The sequence below is a fragment of the Bacillus rossius genome, chromosome 5 (genome assembly GCF_032445375.1).
Source record: "Bacillus rossius redtenbacheri isolate Brsri chromosome 5, Brsri_v3, whole genome shotgun sequence".
Taxonomy (NCBI): domain Eukaryota; kingdom Metazoa; phylum Arthropoda; class Insecta; order Phasmatodea; family Bacillidae; genus Bacillus; species Bacillus rossius.
In genome coordinates, this window is record NC_086333.1 from 75,050,177 (window position 1) to 75,073,403 (window position 23,227).

Below are 23,227 nucleotides of genomic sequence, written 5' to 3' on the forward strand. Positions count from 1 at the left end.
TTCACCGACCATTACCTCTCTGTGGTGACGTGTCCAGTCTCTTGACGCGAATACTTATTTAAAGTACTGACACTACTGCCTTAAGAATTACGCAATTCAATTCCCGCTTACGCTCTACTCTGTGTACTCTTCATACTCATAATGATATTATATATAGACTTATAACAAACTACAATAATCTATATTTGAATTCCAACAGTGTTTAATTATAAACTCTGATTTATGTCTGTCATATCTATATTATTTTTCCTTCAATCGTTCTCTTAACATTTAATAATATGATTTTACCTATATGTTTTATGTGTTATGGTTCTTTAACATTTGTTAGTGTTTTGTCTGTTTTGTTATTATCACTGCTAGTGTGTGGTACTCTTGCTCTCGTTTGCTGGTCATCTGTAGATGTTTTCCTCCTATGGTACCGACGGAGGTGGGAGTCCATACTCTGGTAGCGATAACTGTGTTCCTGTTATTACATGTAGTGCCCACCACTAAAGTCTACGACTGTTGTTAGTGGGCATGTGACAAATTTTAAATAAATAAATAAATAAATAAATAAAAATAAAAATTAAATTGCTTCCATAGTGGGAGGCCATTCAAAATCCGAATGATAACAGTTTGGCGTTGCAGCTACATATCTCTTATCTCCATCCAAAATTCAAACACACCACTAGATAGCTAAAGGTTCAAAAGAATTCGTTAAGCTGAGTAAGGACTAAGTGACTCATCGCGCGCGTTGGAGGGGGGGGGGAAGCGCCGCCATTTTGAGGTCATTTTTGCTGCGTTTCGAGATTTTCATTTAGTATAACTTTTCACTCGGAGAAGTTACGACGTTTTGTTTAGGTTTCAGTCGTCAGCTCTCATCAAAATATATCGATTGCATAGATAAATCATTAGTGTGAATAGTTACAGTGAATATATATGGTGTTAAAATAAAAAATTAACGTATTTTTTATTTTGTATAGAAAATATTACCTGTTACGCATAACACAAGGCCGTGTCCATGACACAGTCACACCCCATTTTTTTATTGTGACCACACACAACCAGACTAACAATTTTAAATATAATAGACTTTAAAAAAATACATATTTATATCTAGTAAGTAAGCGAGTGAAAAACAAACTCTGAGAACACACGTGATACAGGCTACTGCAAAAACAGTAATAAACATAGGCTATCTCATAGCATACGTTTACATATGTTCAACCTTTTAAAGTGTTTTCTGAAGTTGAAAGTCATTTCCAGTTTATTTCACACGAATTAAACTCACACAGAGAAGTAAATACCGACGGAAACACAGTAAGACAAAACCGTGGCAACTTGCAGCGATCTAACAAAACAAAAATAAAAATCGAAATCAGGATAATTATATCGATACTAGAACCCGGATTCTCCTCAATGTGAGTCCAATATTTCACCACTGTCCTGACTCACTCGGTGAGTTCACTCTTATTTGATTTCCCGCCGAAACTATAAAAAAATTAGAGTTACTTCAGACTTTCTGAATCCTTGCTAGGATTACGTACCTAGTGTGTAATTACGATGAAGCGCCAGTCCAGGGAAACGGAACAGTATTCGTATCACACAGTGCGCATTGAGGATTTAATGGAACACGGCCTCAACATGCATGTAAAAAGCGGGAAGCCTAAGATGTACAAGTTCTATCCCTGCCCGAACACGCCCGAATATTCACCTCCGGCCAACCTCGAGTTTATTTATATATATTTATATTTCTCTGTTTATTTTAATGTAGCTATACTAACCTAACTAACCGTCCATAGAGCTTTAAGGGTTTTAATGTAGCTAGCCTAACCGACCACTTTTAATATTTGAATTCATTTTTCCTGCGCAAAAATAAAACAAATCCCGAGGTTGGCCGAAGGTGAATATTCGGGCGTGTTCGGGCAGGGTCAGAGCTTGATGGACATCTTAGGCTTCTCGTAAAAAGCTGGTCAAACCAATCCTGGTTCAGGAATGTCGAAGTGCAGCCAGAGAGAGGTTGTGTGCCGGCGGAACCTCACACCTGACCGAGAGCTGACGTCTAGTGACCCGAAAGGCGCTGGTGAACGTCGCATTGTGGGTCAGTGGGAAAAAGTGGGCCAATCTAGGTCAGTAACTGCAGATGGTCAAACCAACTAGGATCCGTAAACATCGAGTCGATAAATTTTAATTTTTTTTTAATGTTCAAATAAATATTTCACAACTAAATGCTAAGGAACATTACCATTAATAAAGATCGCTGGCTTTCACGCCCATTGTATGCATTTTCTTGGCTTCTGAGTGTAGGCCGTGTCAGGTAATTGTCTTGTGACGTTTCGGCAGTCATTTCAGCTGCCATCATCAGGTACACATCTGATGATGGCAGCTGCAATGACTGCCGAAACGTCGCAAGACTATTACCTGACACGGCCTACACCCAGAAGCCAATAAAATGCAATCACAACCATTGCTTGCCTAGAAAGAGGAACGTAAATAATTTATGTGCGTATTGTTACGATTTATGTGGGGAGAACTAATGGGTTTGTAATAAATAACCCAAATAATTGTTAATAATGTCTACACTACAAATGTAATTACTTCACTCAAGATTTCTGTCCACAACAATTAATCTTACACTGATAATTGACACATTAACACATTCCACTGGAGTTTGGCTCGACAGTGGCTCGCTCTTCTGTCCGCTTCCTTCGCACACAGCCACGCCGCGCCGCAGTGCAGTCCCCAACTATCGCTCGCCAGGCCTTCTCGCAGGTATCGCCTCCCGATAGGCCCTGCCACTTGCCCTCTTCACCTCCCGCTGATCGCACGGGCATCGCCAGTATCACTCCCCGAGGGGGAGACTCTCCGCTACTCTCAGAACTCCCGCAGAGGCCGGCGTCGTCGCTTATATACCCGTGGCGTCCTTCTCGAACGGACGAGAGCATCTAACACTTCCTTGTATGGACTAAATATGTATCAGGGACCAAACGCAGACAAAAATATCAAATCTTAAATACGCGAGATAAAAAGAACTATATGCAGAGGTTAAGAGGTCAAATTTCGGTCAAAAAAATTATAACAACAAAATTTAGACCCCTAGGGACTTTTTTCTCAATATTTATTTTATAAATGGATCCACCAGCTCCTCCGTTCAGTTTGTCTAACCTCTACAAATCATCTTGTATAGACACTCCATCGCATTACAGCGATCTCCTCGAGTATCGCCTGCGTCGCAGGCAAATCTGACTTCCCCATGGCATGCGTGTTGCCTGGTCACTAGGCGCGGTAAGTGGCAGTTGTCAGACTTCCTACAAGTTCCAGACCATGTTTTCACAAACTTTGAAGGCTCAACGATGGTTTAATTCATTAAAAGTAATTTGTGTTCAAACTATTTTCCTTCGATTTGGACTTAAAAATAGAGGAATGAAAATAACGACTCTATCTCAATCATTGAACAAATGTTTTAAATGCCTGCCGTTTTATATTAATATTTAACATATTACGTAGCAGAACTAAGCTTCACTTCAATAAAAATAACTTCACCCTAGAATTAAAACTGTTCGTGATCATTTGTGTTTGTATAACATTATTATAAATACATTAATAAGCATATACTAACCATGTTTAGACTAATACATGAAATCTTTATTTATAAAAATATAAATGTGTTTACTCATACTTATGTTTTCTACCATCTAGCTGTTTTAAAACATATATATTTAAAAATGAAGTACAAAATAAAAGTATTGATTTAAGACCCACAGAGAGTAGGAAGAATGAAAAAAAAATGTTATTGATGTTATAAAGATTCTAATAATTTAAAACCAAGAAAAGATGAAAAATCTTTTTACGGTTGTAAAAATAATGGTACCAAATATATTCACGAAATTTTCCACAGGTTTAAGCAACTTCTGGCAGGTCTACAGGAATTCGTAGTCTAGTTAATGTCGGGAAAAGCTGAACTGTGGGCTTTAATACCACTGTATTTTTATTATTATTATTTAACAGTGGAAACAGTGGAAACAGGATTGTACGCAGATTTTCATGTTCTGTGCGACCGGCGAAGGGAAGGGGGAGAAACGCTTGAATAGAACCACTTTGCGCGCCATTTGCTTTAGTTGGTAGACATGATAGATTATTTTTAGGTTTTTGAGGAGGATATATCCCCACTCACCCATATCTCCTCCTCCTCCCCCCCCCCCGCCCCCCCAAATGCGTATGCTTGTAAGTGGAAACACACCGCCAGTTTTCCCGACACAGCGCTCACTCTACTCTCTCTCTCTCTCTCTCTCTCTCTCTCTCTCTCTCTCTCACTACAACTCGGCGCCTGCAGTGAACCACGCCGTGGCAGCTGAGCGGTTGCCCAGCGCGGCATCGAACCAGGGACCTCCGAGGTTCAGAGCGCCGCCGCGGGAGAGCGCCACCGTCACGACTGTTCAAAAAAAACTCGTTACGAACACTCTTATTTCGTCCACGTGTTAAAATAATCTTCGTTTGGACCGAAAAATACAACTCGGACATCAAAACACGGCGTAGTTTCTAAGAAGATTCCGTTATTTGAAATTACGAAGAACTCTTCGTTCATTTGACGTTAATTCTTCGTTGAAAAGTCCGTATATTTACAGTAATTTCTAATAGTGTAGGGTTGAGACACTCTCATCCACTGGTGCGTCCTTACAGCCATTACCGTCGGCATAGTGTAATATTTTGTTATTTACAAAATATTGCTTCAACCCCATGGTATAAGTTTTGTAAATAGTTTAAGAAATAACGAAGAAATTAAACTTATAAGGTTATTTAATGTTCATTAAAATAATTTTTTCTTAGTTTATAGCTACATTTTAATATCTATCTCTAACAATGTTATAACATCCGCACTACATTAAAATTTTGTAATTCTATTTACCATTGGTCATTGTTTACGTACATATAGTGACTCAAAATAACTTCGTGAACATCAGTGCGACCAACTTCCAATAGCGAATTGATACAATAAAAACAGGAATTGAAATAAAAAAAATTCAAAACTTTCTTACTTAAAATTCTTTCGAATTTATTTTAAATTATCTACATGTTATCTGTCAAAACATTTCACAGCTAATATAGTAGGCATAATATGAAATTTATTGTAAGCTAGTCAATGCTGGATGCGCAGATTAAAAAATATTCGAAACATTTTCGCTGCATGGAATATCGGGAAATGTTTTATCGCTCATTTTGGAATAACGGAGATCATTTTGGGATACCGGAGAACATACAAGATGAAATGTACATTAAATTCTTAAGTTGGTCCAGATGTTAAAAGAACTTTCCAGAACACTTCCAGAAGAAAATATGCTTCGTAATCTACCTACGCCTGTAGACTGTGCCCAAAGGGACTTGTTTTCTTGGCAACTTATTTCCTAAGGAATCTTGTAAAAATAAAAATTTAAAAATCCGTACAACGAGCCCCGTCAATCGAAGAAGTTATAGGTTATATAGTGCGTCCACGCTAACCTTAAAACTTCTCAAATAAACTGGTGCAGTTTCGCTACTACGTTAAGTAAGTATGTGGAGTCATAACTTTCTATCAGAAAACACATATAAAAGAGTCATTGTGATATTTTTACAGTAATAGCTCCTAAGTACCAATAATGATGATGTCCACTGAGAAACCCTCAACCAAAGAAGTAGGCCATCCAATCACAGGCAACTGAGCTCATGCGTCTCACCAGTCGGCAGCCAATGAAAAGGAGACTTTTAACACAGTATAGAAGAGACAAATCTCTATTTATTTTGCTATGATAAGGTGAGAACAAGTAGTGTGATAGAATGACATACAGCCAAGTCGAAAAGAACACACGTCATATGTAGGGACACGGACATTTAGCTGATTCATTTGGTGTCAGGCTAAAATGCACAACCCGATGTTTACTCTACCTACATGTGCTTTCCTATTGGCTGCATATACGCCCCTTCTTTTGTGTGGATCGATGTGATAAGGCTACTCCACTGCTGGTTGGTAGTTGCTGGCCCATAGCTGTAGTGGTGAGTGTCGAGAGAATTATTATCAAAGCAATTCAGAGTTATACATGTTTGCAGTCTACCTCGCGACCAAAAGAGACCGGAAAATCACCGTGTCTCTACTCATATGTTAAAGTAGGCAAACGAAAGTCCTCGAAAAATTGAAAAACCTTTCCGTAAACGTAATTGCTGTGTCCCTTGAGTTATCAAGGGACATGCATTTCGTCTGAACAAATTTAAAATTTAATTTATCTTTGCTTTGAATTTTAAAAAAAAATCTAATTAATTATTTTGGAAAAATTACATATAAATTAACCATTACAACTTATATACTATATGCGTGCGCGTGTCTGTTTGTGTGTATGTATATGTGTGGATGTATATATCGCATCAAGCCACTTCCACTAGTCGTGCCCACAAAGTGTAAAAGCTTTCAGTTTTTTTTAATAACAATAGCAGACCACTTCTCTAGCAAGGTACGCAGCGCCTCTGAGGAAAGTAATGGTAGTTCTGAGTGAAGATGATCACTGCGGCATGCCCCCATAGCCTGGTTTTTTCTTATCTCTCTCTCCCTCTCTCTCTCTCTCTCTCTCTCTCTCTCTCTCTAACCGGCCATTACCGCTAATGCCTGCTGCCCGCGCAAAACACCGGCATCTCTGGTCGTCTTGCAGGCCACGCCCACAGCCCGCCGCCGAGGGCGCGCCTAGCGGCCGGCGTCGGAAACAATGGGAGCGCGCGTGTAAAGGTGTTCGGGATTTGCGGGACATCGATTTAATGCTTGGCAAGGAATGCCAAAACAAGCTTTCGATGTCTAAACATCTTAGCTCTCGGTATACTGCATTTGGTAGGAGTAAATTCGCGAATGTAACGGAAATGTGTAACCATCTGTGGCGGATGTTTAGTGAATTTTAACAAGTCGTCAGTACTTTTATAAAATTCCTTGACGAAAATCATGTCCAAATCCGGGGTTTAGTATTTTTTCAAGTCTTTTTTTTTTCGGTTTCATCGGAGCCGTTTCATAACAAAGCTGCTATGTCAATGAGCTCTAGCGGCAGGTGCGGAAACTACGAGTGGATCGCGTCGAGAAACGTAGTTGAAAACACAAATTTTTTGTATATTAATTTAAAGAATTCTGCGTTAAATTTAGTGTCCGAGTTTCGTATTTTAAGTGTATTTGCAACGTGAGAACCGTTACAGAAGTTAGATGTTCACACATCACTGGCAAGTACTGAAAGACTCGCCCAGATGTTTTTTTGAAGTGTCACCTTTTGCAGCCGGTAGAGTAATACTCACAGGGTAACGGAAGTGAGTAGGTAACGGATTTAACGTGTGTAACGTATGTTTGAATTAAAACATATTTACAGCCAGTTACAGATATGGCAGCAGCAGCGCATGATGACGTAATTTACCAATACTCTTGTAAACGTTTACATCCCTCCTCATACTTTTACTTACTTTTGCATATTTCTCAATTCGTAATTCGCAACGCTAAACTCTCAACTTTGAGGTTGGATCCGGTGTTAGTATTTGAATTGTGACAAATTTTATAGACATTTCAAGTCGGTTTGTGTATCGTATTTTAGGTATCATAATCTCATTTATTCGTTCTTAGATGTCATTGAAAACATTTACATGCCTGGTAATTAAAGGCCTATTTTCAACGCGCGTTTCAAATATTAGAGAACCACAAAATTGTCTTATCCATCTTCTCTGTGAAGTTTCACTTGTAAAGGCGCGTGGTGGCCAAGGACCCATGTTTCAGTTCTTAAAAACATAGGTATGTCCTGCGAGAATAGCAGCGCGTGAAACTGCTGACTGCTGATGTGTGTGGGGTATTGTGGGTAGGGTGGGGGAGTTGTGGGACCACCCTCTATTGACCAATCAATGGCATGTTTTAAGGAAGGGGTGTGGAAAATAACAATAAATTATTAATTGGTATACAAATTTACATTAATTTGGATGAGTTATTGACACTAATTTTTGTTTATGGGAGCTTAATAGCCACCAATTGTTAGAGGGAGGCCCACAGAGGAGTGGTGACAGGTGGCTAATTGTGATTAATAGGTTTTTAATTGGCCAACTGGGTGGGGTCAGAGTGACCTGGTCCCCCTACTTTCGCGGCCTAAAGGTCCTGTCACACTGTCGAATTGTTGTTTCTAACTATATTTGACAACAGATTTGGAAGGGTAATATTGGACGGAAAATGGTTTTCAATTTTCTCCATTAAATAAAAATTTACATATAACCTAAATTTGTTTTTTAAATAATTTCACACAATCAAAAAATTTAATTTGGTTTCAGCTATCTCAAACTTTTCAAATCAATCTCAGACTTTTAATTATCCAATCCGTTCGTCCATCATCGGTCCGTTAACAAGACGAACCAATAATAATGATCCGAAAGTCCGTTGTTATATATTCCTACAGCCTTCAATATTTGAGAATATGTTTGTTGTTAAGATATATTAGTTTGACGACCATGTACGTTGAGTACTTATAAATCTTTAACTATGTTTTTTACATTATTATTATTATTATTAATACATTTTCTAGTTTACGTTCTTTATTAATTACATTTTTAAGTCTCGGTCAATTTTTGTTTTAAGTGGAGTTGCTTAGCTTCTGGGTTGTAGCAACGTCCGAAGGCGAACATTCCACTGACGTTTCGGTCAACTTTGCAGTCGCCATCAACAGGGTAGCGGTTACCTGCTGACTGCTAACTGCTACCCTGATGATGGCGACCGCGAGGTCGACCGACTGTTTTTGCATTTGTTCGCGAGTAAACGCCCGGGAAGTGAAGAAAATATCGCAGATCCTCAAGCGCTCCAGGGCGTAGCGAGTTAATAAGGCGAGGCCACACAGAAAGCTACGCAATGTTCGCTATGTTCGCTATGTTCGCTATGTTCACTGTATTCGCTGCGCCAGGTGACCAACACAGGATAGTCTAATTCGCATGCCGTGGGATGCAAGGGATGATTCCGATTATGATAATATTCTGCTGGCTCTCACAGTATGTGAACGTAAAAAATAAATGAGTTAAATCAAACAGTGAACCAATTGCAGAAGCAGCGCTAAGGTATAATTATTTGAATTGTAGCATATCACGAAATGAATCCGCGAATTTTGCAGGTCTCTACATATTTGTAATGAGCATTAAATACTCTTCTAAGTTTAATTTCATCGTTATTTATTAAACTATTTACAAAACTTCTGCCTTGGGGTTTGAAGCAATATTTTCTAAAAATAAAAGACTACACTATTCCGACGGCAATGGCTGTAAAGACGCACAGGTGGCTGAGAGTGTCGCAACCCTACACTGTTATAAATTACAGTAAATTTACGAACTTTTCAAAGAAGAATTAACATCAAATGAACGAAGAGTTCTTCGTAATTTCAAATAACGGAATATTCTTAGAAACTACGCCGTATTTTGATGTCCGTGTTGTATTATTCGGTTCAAACGAAGATTAATTAACACATGGACAAAATATGAGTGTTCTTAACAATTACAAAGTTTTTTAAAGGTATGTTAATACAACAAGAATATTCTTTTGAATTCATGCTCAAAGAAAGTGATTTCAGTGGCCGTAAATGTACGAAGATAGCTGTACATTCACGAAGATCTCTGGATAATTTGTAACCATTGTTCTTCGTAAAAAATTGGTTGTCTGTAAAGTCGGTTTACGGACGATAGTTTAACATGACAACATCATAACAAAACATTGATGAAATGATTGCATACTTTTATGAATAAAATGGAATCATTTTTATTGAATTATCACTATTTTGTATGGATACAAAGAAGGAGTGAAATGAAATCTACAATTTAATTGATACATTTACTTTTATTTGCACTCATTAATTCAAATATGTTTATTACTTTACCGAAGAGATTATTTTAACTATAACTTTTATACATGTTTGCTATTTAACTTCTTCAAATCTGTGTTATTCTGTTAAGGGTAGGACGATGATAGGAAAAGTAGGAAACGAATGGGAGTGTTTCAAGGATGATGTGAAGGAAAATGGCTTACCCAACACCAAGATGCAGTCAAAAATAATATATTTGCGCCACGGACTCTGTAGCAATGCTAGGAGGAACGGGTTAGCAAAGAGCAATGAAAATGTTACATTGAAATGCATGAAAACAGAATTACGCCACGGACTCGGTCGCAATGCTAGGAGGTTCAGGTTAGCAAAGAGCAATATAAAATGAGCGTAACGGGACACAGCGAAACGAGACAATGTGCGTAACGGGACACTTTTTCGTGCGTGCAGCCGGCGTTTATCGATTTATTAGACGTCACGTCAAAAGAAAATAATTTGGAGAATTTCATCATTTGATTAGGCAGATGCATGAGGACGAAGCCAAATTTATGAATTGTTTCAGAATAAATAAAACTCAATTTGACAGCATTTTATTTCTCATCAAGAATAAGATTGAGAAGAAAAATCTAAAATTACAGCGAAAGCATTTTAGCAGAAGAACTATTTGACTCTTTTCCTGAGGTCAGTAAACAATGATTTCGTGACGATGTAATTCATTAACGATTAAATTTCAACGAAATAAAAGGAATATTAATAACAATGGGAATTCATACCAATAATAATTATTTCCTTTATAATCACCTATGAAATCAAATCGTAGGCATTATCTCGCTTATCTGGCTTTCTATATTCATATATAGATTTATTCCATAAACATGGATATTTTAGTACTTCTTCAATGAACTTTTTTCGTCGACGTAATACTATTTTAAGGCAAACGCAGAAGCACAGCACAATTCCGCGCGAAAACAGATGTTTTTTCTTATCTGCGCATGCGCGAAGTGTTTGACGTTTAGAAAAAGAGCCGAGAACCAAAGACCCGGCGACAACGCCAGGATCGCCAACTCCACAAACACAGATTTTTTTTTTTTTTTTTTTGTTCGGCGAAGCGAACATCGCGAACATAGCGAGCACATCGAGCTTCAGACTTCCTAGAGTCAAACTTGTTCTCCTCGCCTTAATCCCCCCCCCCCCTCCTGCGACCCTCTTGGCTATCGCAGGCTTTCCCGGACCACCAAGCTTTCCTGGGGGCGTGTCCCCGTCATGGTTTACTGCACTGGCGATTGTAGACACTGGCTCCTTCCTGACCGGCGCTGGCATACATAGGGGCATGAATAGGGGCAGGGAATTTTCGCTTAAAAAATCTGAACGCTTAATAGACTGCAAAAAGGTGTACCCGCACGAGCGGTTTCTCACTTGTGATTGGCGGCCGTCTGCGAGAGAAGTCATTTCCATATATTGACCAAACCACTCAGGACGCGTTTGCTTCCGCACTGAGTTACTGTGACTGGTTATAAAACGATCAACATAAATCGGGGGAAAAAAACTCACTCAATCACGAAACACAGATGATGCTACAGTGTTTTAACATTCAACTGGTCTCGGAATCTTTTCGCGAAATATGCATGGCCCTAGGCATGAATTTTTCGCGAAAAGATTCGAGACTAGTTGGAATTAAAAACACTGTAGTATCGTCTGTGTGTTTCGTGATTGGGTGTGTTTCTTTCAGTTACGTGTCTACTGTCAGAACACCAATCACAGTGGTTCAGTGCGTGAACAAACACGTCCCGAGTGGTTGGGTGAAATAAGGCAACGGCTCTTCTCTCAGACGGTCGCCAATCACGAGGAAGAAACCGCTGTTGTGGTTATACCTCGTTGCAGTCTAATGGGTGTTCAATTATTTTCGAGAAAAATGTCTGCCTCTAATCATAAACCTAAATTACTACGGCCGTTACTTAGGCAAGTTCTTCGAGTGGTTCCTCTTTAAATGAGGAGGATGACTTTAAAATATTTTATTAAGTTGCACTTCTTTAGGTGCGTTATGAATAGAGACCTGAAAAATTCGCGGGTTCATTTCGTGTTATGCTAAAATTCAAATAATTATACCTTAGTGCTGCTTCTGTCATTGGTTCACTGTTAATCTGGAGGACTGAGGGCCAATTAGAGACCCTCACTCATAGAAGTGTCGAATCACAGATCACCCAATCGAGACGACTCACTAGTCAGCAGCCAATGAACAGTTGGCATATGCCCGAGTGTGTAGAGGATATTGGAGTCTATCCTGGAGGTCATTGAACCCACGAATTTTTCCGGTCTCTAATAATTAGAGATACTGAAATTTCGCGCATTCGCATAGGCGTGAGTTAGAATGCAAACCTTCACACTCTCGCACTGTGTTCATGATTGGACCGCAGTTATTCGGACACGCCCCTCTACGACCGTGAGCCAACGATGTCCAGCTAGGAGAGAAGTAACCGAATTAGGCAATGCCAATTAACAAGGATAAAAAAAATTGTTCTTGCTAAGAAATCAACCTATAGGAAAGCAAACATGGGTTGATCACACATATGACTTTGAATTCTACCCTGAATGCGCTTAATTATGGGTCCTAATTTATAATCATCATCGTCGTTCTCGTGGACAGAGTTATGCATTTTAATGCTTCAAATTTTGGTGGATTTTTGAAGTGTTCAAAGGAATTGCAGGCAGCTTCACATGTAACGTAAGAGGGGGGGAGAGGTTACTCCGGAGAGAAATACTTGCCCGCGACAGTAAGATGGGCTCGAGGAAAGCTGTCGCAAAGGCGGTTCTTGCCCGGCGCAGCTTGCAAGCGCCGCGCCGCGCCCACGCAAGCGTGAGACAGAGCCGGAATCAACTGCTTGCTCGCTCTAATTAGCCAACTTCTCGCGAGAGATACTGGTGGCGCGTGTTGGCTTGGTCCTCGCTGGCGGGCCATCGCTTCGGGAGCAACCAGTTATTCTTCCTAGGCAATGAAAAAAATTTTTTTTTGCTTTACAACCGTGGTAAAAGATAATCGAGCGTTACAAATCTAAGCCAACGCCATCTAGTGACGAACTAAACTAAATTTTTGTTAGTTCGCTAGTAGCTGCGAGCTTCATTAGCGGATGGGTTTTGCCGAGGAGAAGGCTAGGAAGTTTCCCGATCTTGCTAGATGACCGTATGGCGGAAATGGTGAAATGACACAAACTCGCTGTTCGTGTGTAATTGACCTACCTCTTATGATTTTCTATTATAAAACTGAATTTACCTTTTTTAACTCCCTTAAGAATTAAATTTAATAATTGTATGTAGTCTATGTCGCCCTCCGGCCCATAAAATATATATGCAAAAATATACATATAATGACAATCCGTTGCTCCGTTGCGGCGTGAAATAAGGAAAAACAGACAAATAAACTTTCGCATTTATAATATAACTCGCAGATCTCTGCAGACGTTGCCCGGCCAGTGTTTATTTATTTACCTCTATGTATTTAAAATGGATGGTGTGCATGTAATCTAGAATCTATAAAGCGTTTGGAATGGTATTTCATTTTAAACTCACTTAAATACTTATTACAGTCACAATCACTATGTGTTTTTATCGAGGATTAAGGACAGTAAAAATCACAGTATACCAATTTTCATGGCGATCGGTTGGACGGTATAGAAGTTGATGCGCTGCAGTGACATCTAGGGGCGAGTTACAAAAAATTGGTAACGTAAAAACCTTTTCCATGAAAAAAAAAAACACTTAGATTTGCCAACTTTCATGGCGATCGGTCAAACGGTGTCGGAGTTTATCAAAGTCATACATACCAACATCTTATTTTATATATTATATTAGCAGGAATTTAAACTATAAACTAACTTCCCATTTGTGCTAATATAACATAACTAACATCTCTTAGCATTCTCTAATAATTATAACGTAACTAACATCTCTTAGCATTCTCTAATAATGTTTGCCTCAAGGTAAACTTATGTATTCAGTGATTTTTAGAGTCACCAAAAGAGGTAAATTCTTTATGTTTAACATAGGTTCGGTTGTATGTTATGCAGTTGGTTAAGTCTAGTAACAACGTGGCCGTATTTCCCGTTTATCGCGAAAAGAAAAAAAAATACTCGGTGTTTCTTTCTAGCTCGTTAATCAACTCGCGCCACTTACAGTTACGCTTAGAGGCCGTTCACTGTTTACGCAACATGAACACTGTGCTTCCGCCTACGTTTACCTTAACACGATTAACAAATATTAAACTGTAATGTGCGTTTAACGAACGCACAGATTTACGTTACAAGCCGCGCAATTAACCCGTCGATCTTTCAGGATTGGTTGGATAATGAAGTTATTTATTGTACTTAAAAACACGGGGGGGAAAAATATTGCGATTTATGTTAACGTCGTGCTGAGCAGAAAGTTTATCACACCATACACGTAGAGTTCGTGTGAAATAGAACTACATTTTGTTTTAATTTGTCGTCTAAATTACCCTGTCCAAATTAGACTCTCAACTTTCATTATGTGACTCAGTTACAATAACGACAGGCGAAATACGCTCTGAATATCGTGGGAATATCATTTGACTGTAAGGCGTTATAAACTGTGTGTTTTAGTATTTTGATTATTATTATTGGCGATGATAGATCAAAGTGCTTTTCCGCACTTAGCTGGGTCAATAATAATGTTACAGTATTAGGCCTACTTAAAGTCCATGGTTCAGCTACGAAACAGCTATGCTCAAGGACATGTAATTTTTTTCGCGAAATAAAAAACAAAAAGGTCACTCATTAGACTGGAAAAAAGGTTATGCCCGTGCTAGCGATTGTTCCCTTGTAGGGACCAGAAAAATTCGCGGGTTCAATGACCTGTAGGATGAACTCCATTGTTCTACGTACACTCGATCAAATGTGACCCACTCATTGGCTGCTGTCTTGTGAGACGTCCCAACGTAGCAGCCTGTGATTCGATACAGCTTTGGTTGAGTTTTTCTCATTGGCCCAGAGTCATCTAGGTGAGTTGTGAGCCAATAACAGAGGCTGCATTGAGGTATAACTATTTGTATTTTAGCCTATCGCGAAATGAACTCACGAATTTTTCCGGTCTCTATTCCCTTGTGATTGGCGGCCGTCTGCATGAGAAGCCATTGCCCTATTCTACCGGACCAGTCAGGAGGCGTTTGCTTCCGTCATCTGAGCTGATACATTGATGCCCAGATTGTTTTATTATATTTTTATTATTGAATTTCATGTTTTAATGTAATGAGACTATAAGCTTGACTGTACTGTTTCAGAACTTTATACGTCTCTATAGCATATAGTACTCTAAGTATTCTGTTTCGTCCAGTACATTGCCAGTTGGTCTAACCCCGCCAGACACTATTGCCACCGCCTATAAATTTTTAATATCAGTTATTTATAAGTTATTTTATGTTCATATTCTGAATGTATTTTTGAAACAATGATAATTTTTTTGATGTGATAACATCTTATAAATCGATGAACGCCGGCTGCACGCACGGAAAATTGTCACGTTCCACCTGAGCCTAGCGTGCAAGAACCGGCCAACCACCGTGCGAGATAATCTTCTATAATATCAAACAGGTTAAGGCGGGCTTTTTAACTAATGGTTCGTTATTATATTGAAACAAATTATTTAAATTAAATTTGCAAAAAACTGTAAATAATATTTGAAAACTAAAAAGTATGCAATTTTTCATCAAAGTTTTTCTTATGACGTTATCACGTAAAATTATCGTCCGTAAACCGACTTTACAGACAACCCCTTTTTTTTAATGTTGTTATTGTTGAGGTGGTGGGATGCCGGGTGACGTCACCAGCACTGCGGCGGTGGCTGGATTTTTTTATTTTTCCTAACCTAAATTAAAACTAAGTGTATTTGGGAGGGGTCTGGGTTAGGGAAAGTGCGTCTCAGGCCGAAGCCTATACGCTCAAATCATGCAGGGTTTAAGCCATGCGGGAGAGGGATTGGCATCAATTGACGTCATGACTATCTCCCCTCACTGACTATTCTAGACTATAAACTAGATAAGTTGGGCCCAGGTAAAAACCTGCATAGACACAGGGAAAACCCTGGGCACTTACTTACATGCGGGATGCAAAATTTCATGCATTATTGGCAAGCAGGTTGATCACAGGAAACAAAAGGATGGTTCCGGAAGAAGAGTTGGACAGAGTAGAAAAGAGTCTATCATGCGGGGGGTTGGGGGCCTGCACATTGCTGTGGTTATACATAGCATTGGTTTGGGCGGCACTGGTTGTTTCGGGGGCGACTTTAGTCGTTTCCCGCCGGGCTGCCAGCCAACCAGGTGGATGGAGACGGCGCCCCGAGGGAGTTGTCAGCTGGGGGGAGCAGGGGGAAGAAGAGCTCTCGCCATAGACCCTGTGGTCGCACGAACTGGGCTCCGGCTCTGAAAAGGGAGGGGCGGAGACGTCAGGAGGAACGCCCACGCTTCACCTCGCCTCAGATCGCCGCTCCAGGGCAGCCGAGTGCATTTCGTTCCTACGCCGATACCTGCACACAATAAAATATATCTGAGAGACTGGCTGCAGTGCCCGGCGTTGCCCGGGATGAACACAGAGGGAGATACCTATACCGTCCGCGAGTTAAAGCAAAACGGATACCGCTATATGACGGTGTGGTGGGCACAGAGCGATGACACAATGACTAGAGACCTGCAAAATTCGCGGGATTCATTTCGTGATATGCTACATTTCAAATAATTATACCTTAGCGCTGCTTCTGCAATTGGTTCACTGTTAATCTGGAGTAATGAGGGCCAATTAAGAGACACTCGCTCAAAGAAGTGTCGAATCACAGACACTCGGTCGAGACGACTCACAAGTCAGCAGCCAATGAACAGGTGGCATTTTCCCGAGTGTGTAGAGTGTAGTAGAGTCTATCCTGGAGGTCATTGAATCCGCGAATTTTGCAGGTCTCTAACAATGACCTATGATTTTCTGTTTACCCGTGGCGATCGGTTTTAAACGGAATAGAAGTTGATGCGCTGCAGCGCCATCTAGTGGCGAATTACAAAAAAAATGAATAGCATATAAACTTCTCCGTGAAAAAAATCGATGTGCCGACTTTCATGGCGATCGGTCAGACAGTGTCGGAGTTTATCAACGTCATACATCCCAACACGGAGCAACGTTAACGGAAAAGCTGAGCACTGCCGAGCTAATGTGTGCGGGTCCGTCTCCTTCTGCGTGCCGTTTTTTCCGGGTGATCCGTCTGCGTGTGCGCGTGATCCGACCCGCGCATCCGTGTCACTGTGTAAACGCGGCCCGATCAGCCCCGGCGCTGCGCTCGGAGCCCAGCTAATTGCGGTGACGTGTGCCGGCGCGGGCGAGTGAGTGAGTGAGCGGGCTAGTGAGCGAGCGAGCGAGTGAGTGAGTGAGCGGGCGTGCTCGCCGGGGGAATCCCCGCTGGCGGGAAGAGCGCCCATTAGCGCCTGTTGTTCTCTCGACCCGGATGCGCCCCGGCTGGGGCGCTGCCCTGGAAACCGGCCCGGGGCATCCAGCCACCATGCCACTTAGGACTGTCGTTTGCTTTTTGTTTCTAAAAAAACAGACATTATACTCGTACATATATTCGTACATTTGTACATTTCCGTGAAAACAACTATATCACTACAAAATAGTGTTCGCTAGAGACCTGTAAAATTCGCGATTTCTAGGGACCGGAAAAATTCGCGGGTTCAATGACCTGCAGGATGAACTCCATATTTCTACGTACACTCGGTCAAATGTCACCCACTCATTGGCTGCTGTCTTGTGAGACATCCCAACGTAGCAGCCTGTGATTTGATAAAGCTTTGGTTGGGTGTTTCTCATTGGCCCAGAGTCATACAGGTGAGTTGTGAGCCAATAGCAGAGGCAGCACTGAGGTATAACTATTTGTAGTTTAGCCTATCGCGAAATGAATTCACGAATTTTTCCGGTCTCTAGCGATTTTAAATCCCTAAAGGATAGACTCCATGATCTTCTACGCACTCGTGCAAATTACATCTGCTGATTGGTTACCGACTCGTAACACCTGTTAACTGGAATGATCGTGATTCGCTAATTCTTCTGTTAAAGATTTTTCATTGTCCCAGAGTTCTTCAGAAAAACTGTGGCCCAATCACTGAAGCAAAATAATTTCAAAAGTATTTGGACTCTAACCTATCGCGAAATAAATCCGCGAATTTTACAGGTCTCTAGTATTCGCAGTAATACTGAGTTCGAATGTCCCAGTACCTCCAATAGTTAGAGTTATTTATAAACCGTTCCCTGAACAGCTTCCCAGTATTTAACTACCAGTATTAATAAAAACAAAATAAATTTAAAATTATTGAATATTCGATTATGCTTGGATGAAACATCAATTAAACTATAAAATTATGCACCAATTTTCGTAAGAAATACTCAGTATTATTACGAAAAAAGTATTTCATATGTGCAAAAATAACTGTATCCATTTGGTGTACAAAGTTACAATATATTTCGTGTAGTAGATATTACAAACTATTTATTGGCAACTGGTTTCCAAAGGAATCTCCTGTAAAAGGACTCAAAAATATTTTATGTGGTTACTTTCAGTGTCGGGTAACACTTTGATAAAATAGGATAGAATCTAATAAAGCACAAAAAAAATCACAACATAAAGAATCATCGCTAACCAGGATGCAAAGTAAAATATATCAGCAGCCAATTAACAAATGGCACCGACAAAGCGATGAACAAGTTCATGAAGTCCAAACTAGTATAAGACCATTGACACAGTCGCTGGAAACCATTATAGAGACTCACGTTGCACAAAATATTATATTTTAATACGCAAATAATTTTTGTTATTAACGAATGTCTCCTTAAAGGACTCATTAGCCCACAGAATCTTTGAGAAGTGCATCAAAGGATGACATGCTTTTTTGTTGATCTACCGAATAGTAGCAAGGAACTTCACAGTATCACGGATGCAGCTTTCTGAGAAATGACGTGTTCTTCAAATCATCCTTGTTGCCTTTTGAGGGGTTCGTAGCGCTATCTTTCAGTAGAAATGAAACTGTAGTCTGTTTCCTAGCCAGCCAGCTGCTGTCTACTCTCTTTTTTTATGTGAAAACATTTTAGCTCTCGGTATAAGATGTTTCATAGGAGAGATTTCGTGAATGGAGCGGGATTCGAATGAACGTAAATGTGTGACCACAGTGCTGCCATCTGTGTAAGTCTCAGAAATCTCCAAAATATGGCGGACTCACGTGATTCATCCGTATATATTGCTTTCGTGAACATCGCTGTTGATTTCTGTCATTCAAGCAAAAATAAATACACAAACAAATACTTAGTTTATTTTTTTTAAGAACTCTGCGTTAAATTTAGTGTCTAGTTTCGCATTATAATTGTATTTGCAACACGAAAACACACGAATTTTCAGGTTACCGAGGTTATATGTTACACATCTCTGGAGATTAGGTACTGAAAGACTCCCTCAAATTTGTTTTATCTACACTGTAAAATGATGAATAGTACGTGCAAAGCTTGATATTTTCTTTAAAATTGTTGAATATATGTGAACGCAAACATTTGACTGCCAAAAGCGTATTTCTTTGTTAATTCACCAAGTTGTGTAAGCGTTCAAAGAATTCACATATCCTTTCACAACTCGCTTCTCACTGAATGCAGCTATGAAATTGAAAGACATATTTGTTAAGATTACATCGGTATAGAACATATTCTTTCAGTTCGAAAACAACATTTATTTTTCAGTATACATATTTTCGCAGATGTGAAGTACTGTGTTAGTTGTGAATGCATAAGAATGCATAAGTTGTTTTTTTTCGATGTAGCATTTTTGTTCAACTTATCACCCAATTGATTTATCAAAGATTACTTCCATAGGTAATTAAAATAAACTTTCAATCGTCCAAATAAAATGAACCATATAAGTTTGGAAATTATAAAATGTTAGAAATTATTTCTTTTTTTGCTCACATTATCAAAGTCGGTGCAGTGTTCGTACTTAACCACATTTAGCAACAAAAAAATACATCTCGTTGCGATAAATAAGCATTGCACGAGACCCTAAATCCGAAATGAGAGACCGAAAAAATTCGAGGAATCATTTCGCAATACGCTAGAATCCAAACGCACGTACCTTCATATTGCTTCTGTGATTGGCTCACAGTTTATCTGAAGGACTTAGGGCCAATGAAAAACCTTCAATTAAAGAAGCATCGAATCGCAGGTACCTATCCCAGTTGACAGGTCTCAGAAGTCAGTAGCCAATGAGCACGAGAATGTAGAGGATTGTCAAATATATTCTATAGGTCATTGAAACCGCGAATCCTTTCTGCTCCTATTCCTAATATAATTAGTTTTTTTAACATCTCATTTTGGCCGATACGAAAATATGTGTTGCCTTGACTTGTCTTTCAGCGCAAGCTCTCCTCGAAAAGATTGTATTGGTAGATTTCGGGTTTGGCCTCTTTGGAAAAAAGGAACAACGAGAAAAGAGGAAATAAACATCGGACGAAAAGGAAAGAAACATCGTGCAAAGGGGCAAAGAGGAAGCACTAGTCATCCCACTTGTAAAACTTTTAACGGGCTACTTCTTTGAGTATTAGAAGGCTTTGCGCCACTTCAGAAGGTGTGACGTCGATATTTCCAGCAAGTCATCCCCCTGCTTCGTGCCTGCAACCAAAGGCACGGACAGCGAGTCAACTTGGCGTTTATAAGTGCACTATGTTCACAGTCCGTAGTGTGTCAAGTCATTAGTCGTTTTTTATATGAAATGGGGTATTGTTAGGGACCGGAAAAATTCGCGGGTTCAATGACCTGCAGGATGAACTCCATAGTTCTACGTACACTCGGTTAAATGTCACCCACTCCTCGTTGGCTGCTGTCTTGTGAGACATCCCAACGTAGCAGCCTGTGATTTGATAAAGTTTTGGTTGGGTGTTTCTCATTGGCCCAGAGTCATAAAGGTGAGTTGTGAGCCAATAGCAGAAGCAGCACTGAGGAATAACTATTTGTATTTTAGCCTATCGCGAAATGAATTCGCAAATTTTTCCGGTCTCTAGCGATGAGGCCTGGACATGAATCAAAGCCTAAGACTGTGCTCAGTGCATAACAGGTAAATGATAAAGGATTCCATTTGGCGAAATCTGCATTTCGTGGAACATTGAAAGACTACTATTGTCCAAACACGTTTAGTGAGTCGGAGGACATTTGTACTTATATTGATGATATCAGGCAGAACATTTTCAATCAGCTTACTGATGATGTAGCTACATACGTACCTACCTTTAAAATATAACTTGTGGCTGGACTATGTATACAGTAAACCGTATCCATTCGAGTACCGAGAAAAGAAGTGCGCTTTCAAGACTATGAATACTCCAATTCACAGATATGGCGATGTAAAGTAGTCTGTTAAGCACAGTATTGAGAAACTCTGTCGAGAAGACGATAACTATGTCAGTAAATGATCTGGCTGGTATCTGTCCTCAATAAACCGATTGCATCTGAGAATAGTCAGTTCAAGCCAATGCAGAACTAAATGTTTATTAGATTCCTAACTTTCGAAAATGTTACAGTAGTAGAGTATAAATTATGTAATAATGTTTTATTTGTAACACTATTGTGTTTTTCGAACCTGTCACTTTTTGGTTATATTTAATTATCTTTATTGCAACATGCAAGGATTTATCCAAGACGGAAATCAATCGAATCAATCAGTAAATTAATCAGTGATTTTTTTGATGATATATTTTTTTCAATTTTTCCCGATTTTCTAGATAAATAATTTACGAATTTTCAAGATGGTGGCCGATACGGCTAACAAGATGGCGGGAATCACAATAATACTGCACTCTAACGGGTAAAAATTAAACTAATATGGCGGGAGCGTCCTCTAGCAGACGAAAACATGACATCACACTGGCTGACGTAATATCCGCTTTGGCATTAGTGGTGGGAGGTCAGTCTGCCGGTGGCTTCCGTGGAGGAAGGATCTGTCGCTATTTTTAATCGGATGATTTGAGCTTGTTCGAACTGAGGACTCCCAGATACAATATTTTTTCATTAAATTTTTTTATGAATTTTAAAAATTACTGATTTTCATGATGACAGCCGTAACTAAAAGTGCAACGTTCTAGCGTACAAATGGCGGAAAATTTTTATATTAAAATTTTATTAGATAATATTCTTATTAATTTTAAATTTTCCCCGACTTTCTAGCTTCAAAATTACGTATTTTAAATAAGGTGACCGTAACGAAAATTACAACGAGGCGGTTGAAGTCAAGATCATGACCTCAGTCGCTTAGGGCGGCCTATCCATGGGTAATTTAATTCGCTTTGGAGACATTTCAAGCCTCTGGCATTTTTGGCCAAATAAACGGGAAATTTTTCCTCAAAACGGGAATATTTCCTTCTAAATAGGGAAATTTCTACGAATTTTGAGGAATATTTGACACCAAGATGGCCGCCGTGACGTTTGAAATCCAATATGGCGGTCGGCACTTCGCACCTCGCACCGGCACGAGGCGTAGGAGTAACCAATATATAGCTACTACTTTTAATACTTTTATATTTTCTGACTTGTAACCTTTATGTTGATCACCTCATCCAGGTGACTTAAAATACAAAATTAGTAGCATTAGTATAACAATGTTGACTTATACTAACATCCTAAAATGTGCTTTATGAGAAACAAAGCTACAAAAATTAATTAGAATAATTTACCAAATGTTTTGGCTAGGTGTAAAAAAATACCAAATGATTAGTCATCATATCCAAGTTAGTTCAGAACGAATGTTAAAAGGGTGGGGTGGGGCTTATTTATTGCAAAGGGGAAAAAAATTAACGTTCATTAGACAGCAATGAAGTAAGTATGTGTACCGTGACAGCGGTTTCTTCTTTGTAATTGGTGGACGTCTACAAGATAATCCACCGTCTTGTTTGGCCGGGCCATTCAGGATGCGTTTGCTTCCGTACTGAATGTCTGTCATTCTTAGAGACCTGCAAAATTCTCGGATTCATTCGGTGATGGACTTGAATTCAAACACATATACCTCTTAGATAATTTTTCTATTGACTTACTGTGCATCTGGACGAATCTCAACCAGTTATAAGCCCTCAACCAAAGTGGGATCGAATCACAGACAAACCAGCTGAGACGACTTATAAGTCGGCAGCCAATGAACTTGCGTTGTTTGCCCGAGTGTACAGGGGTATGTGCAGTCTATCCTGAAGGCCATCGAAACCGCGAATTTTGCAGGTCTCTAGTCATTCGTGTGCCTGAAACAAACTCAACCAATCACGGAACACTTGGCGATGCTATAGTCTCAGCTGTAGTCTCGGTGTAAGTTGGACGACGTGGTAAAGCGCCCTTTAGCACCTCCATGCTGACCCCGCCTTT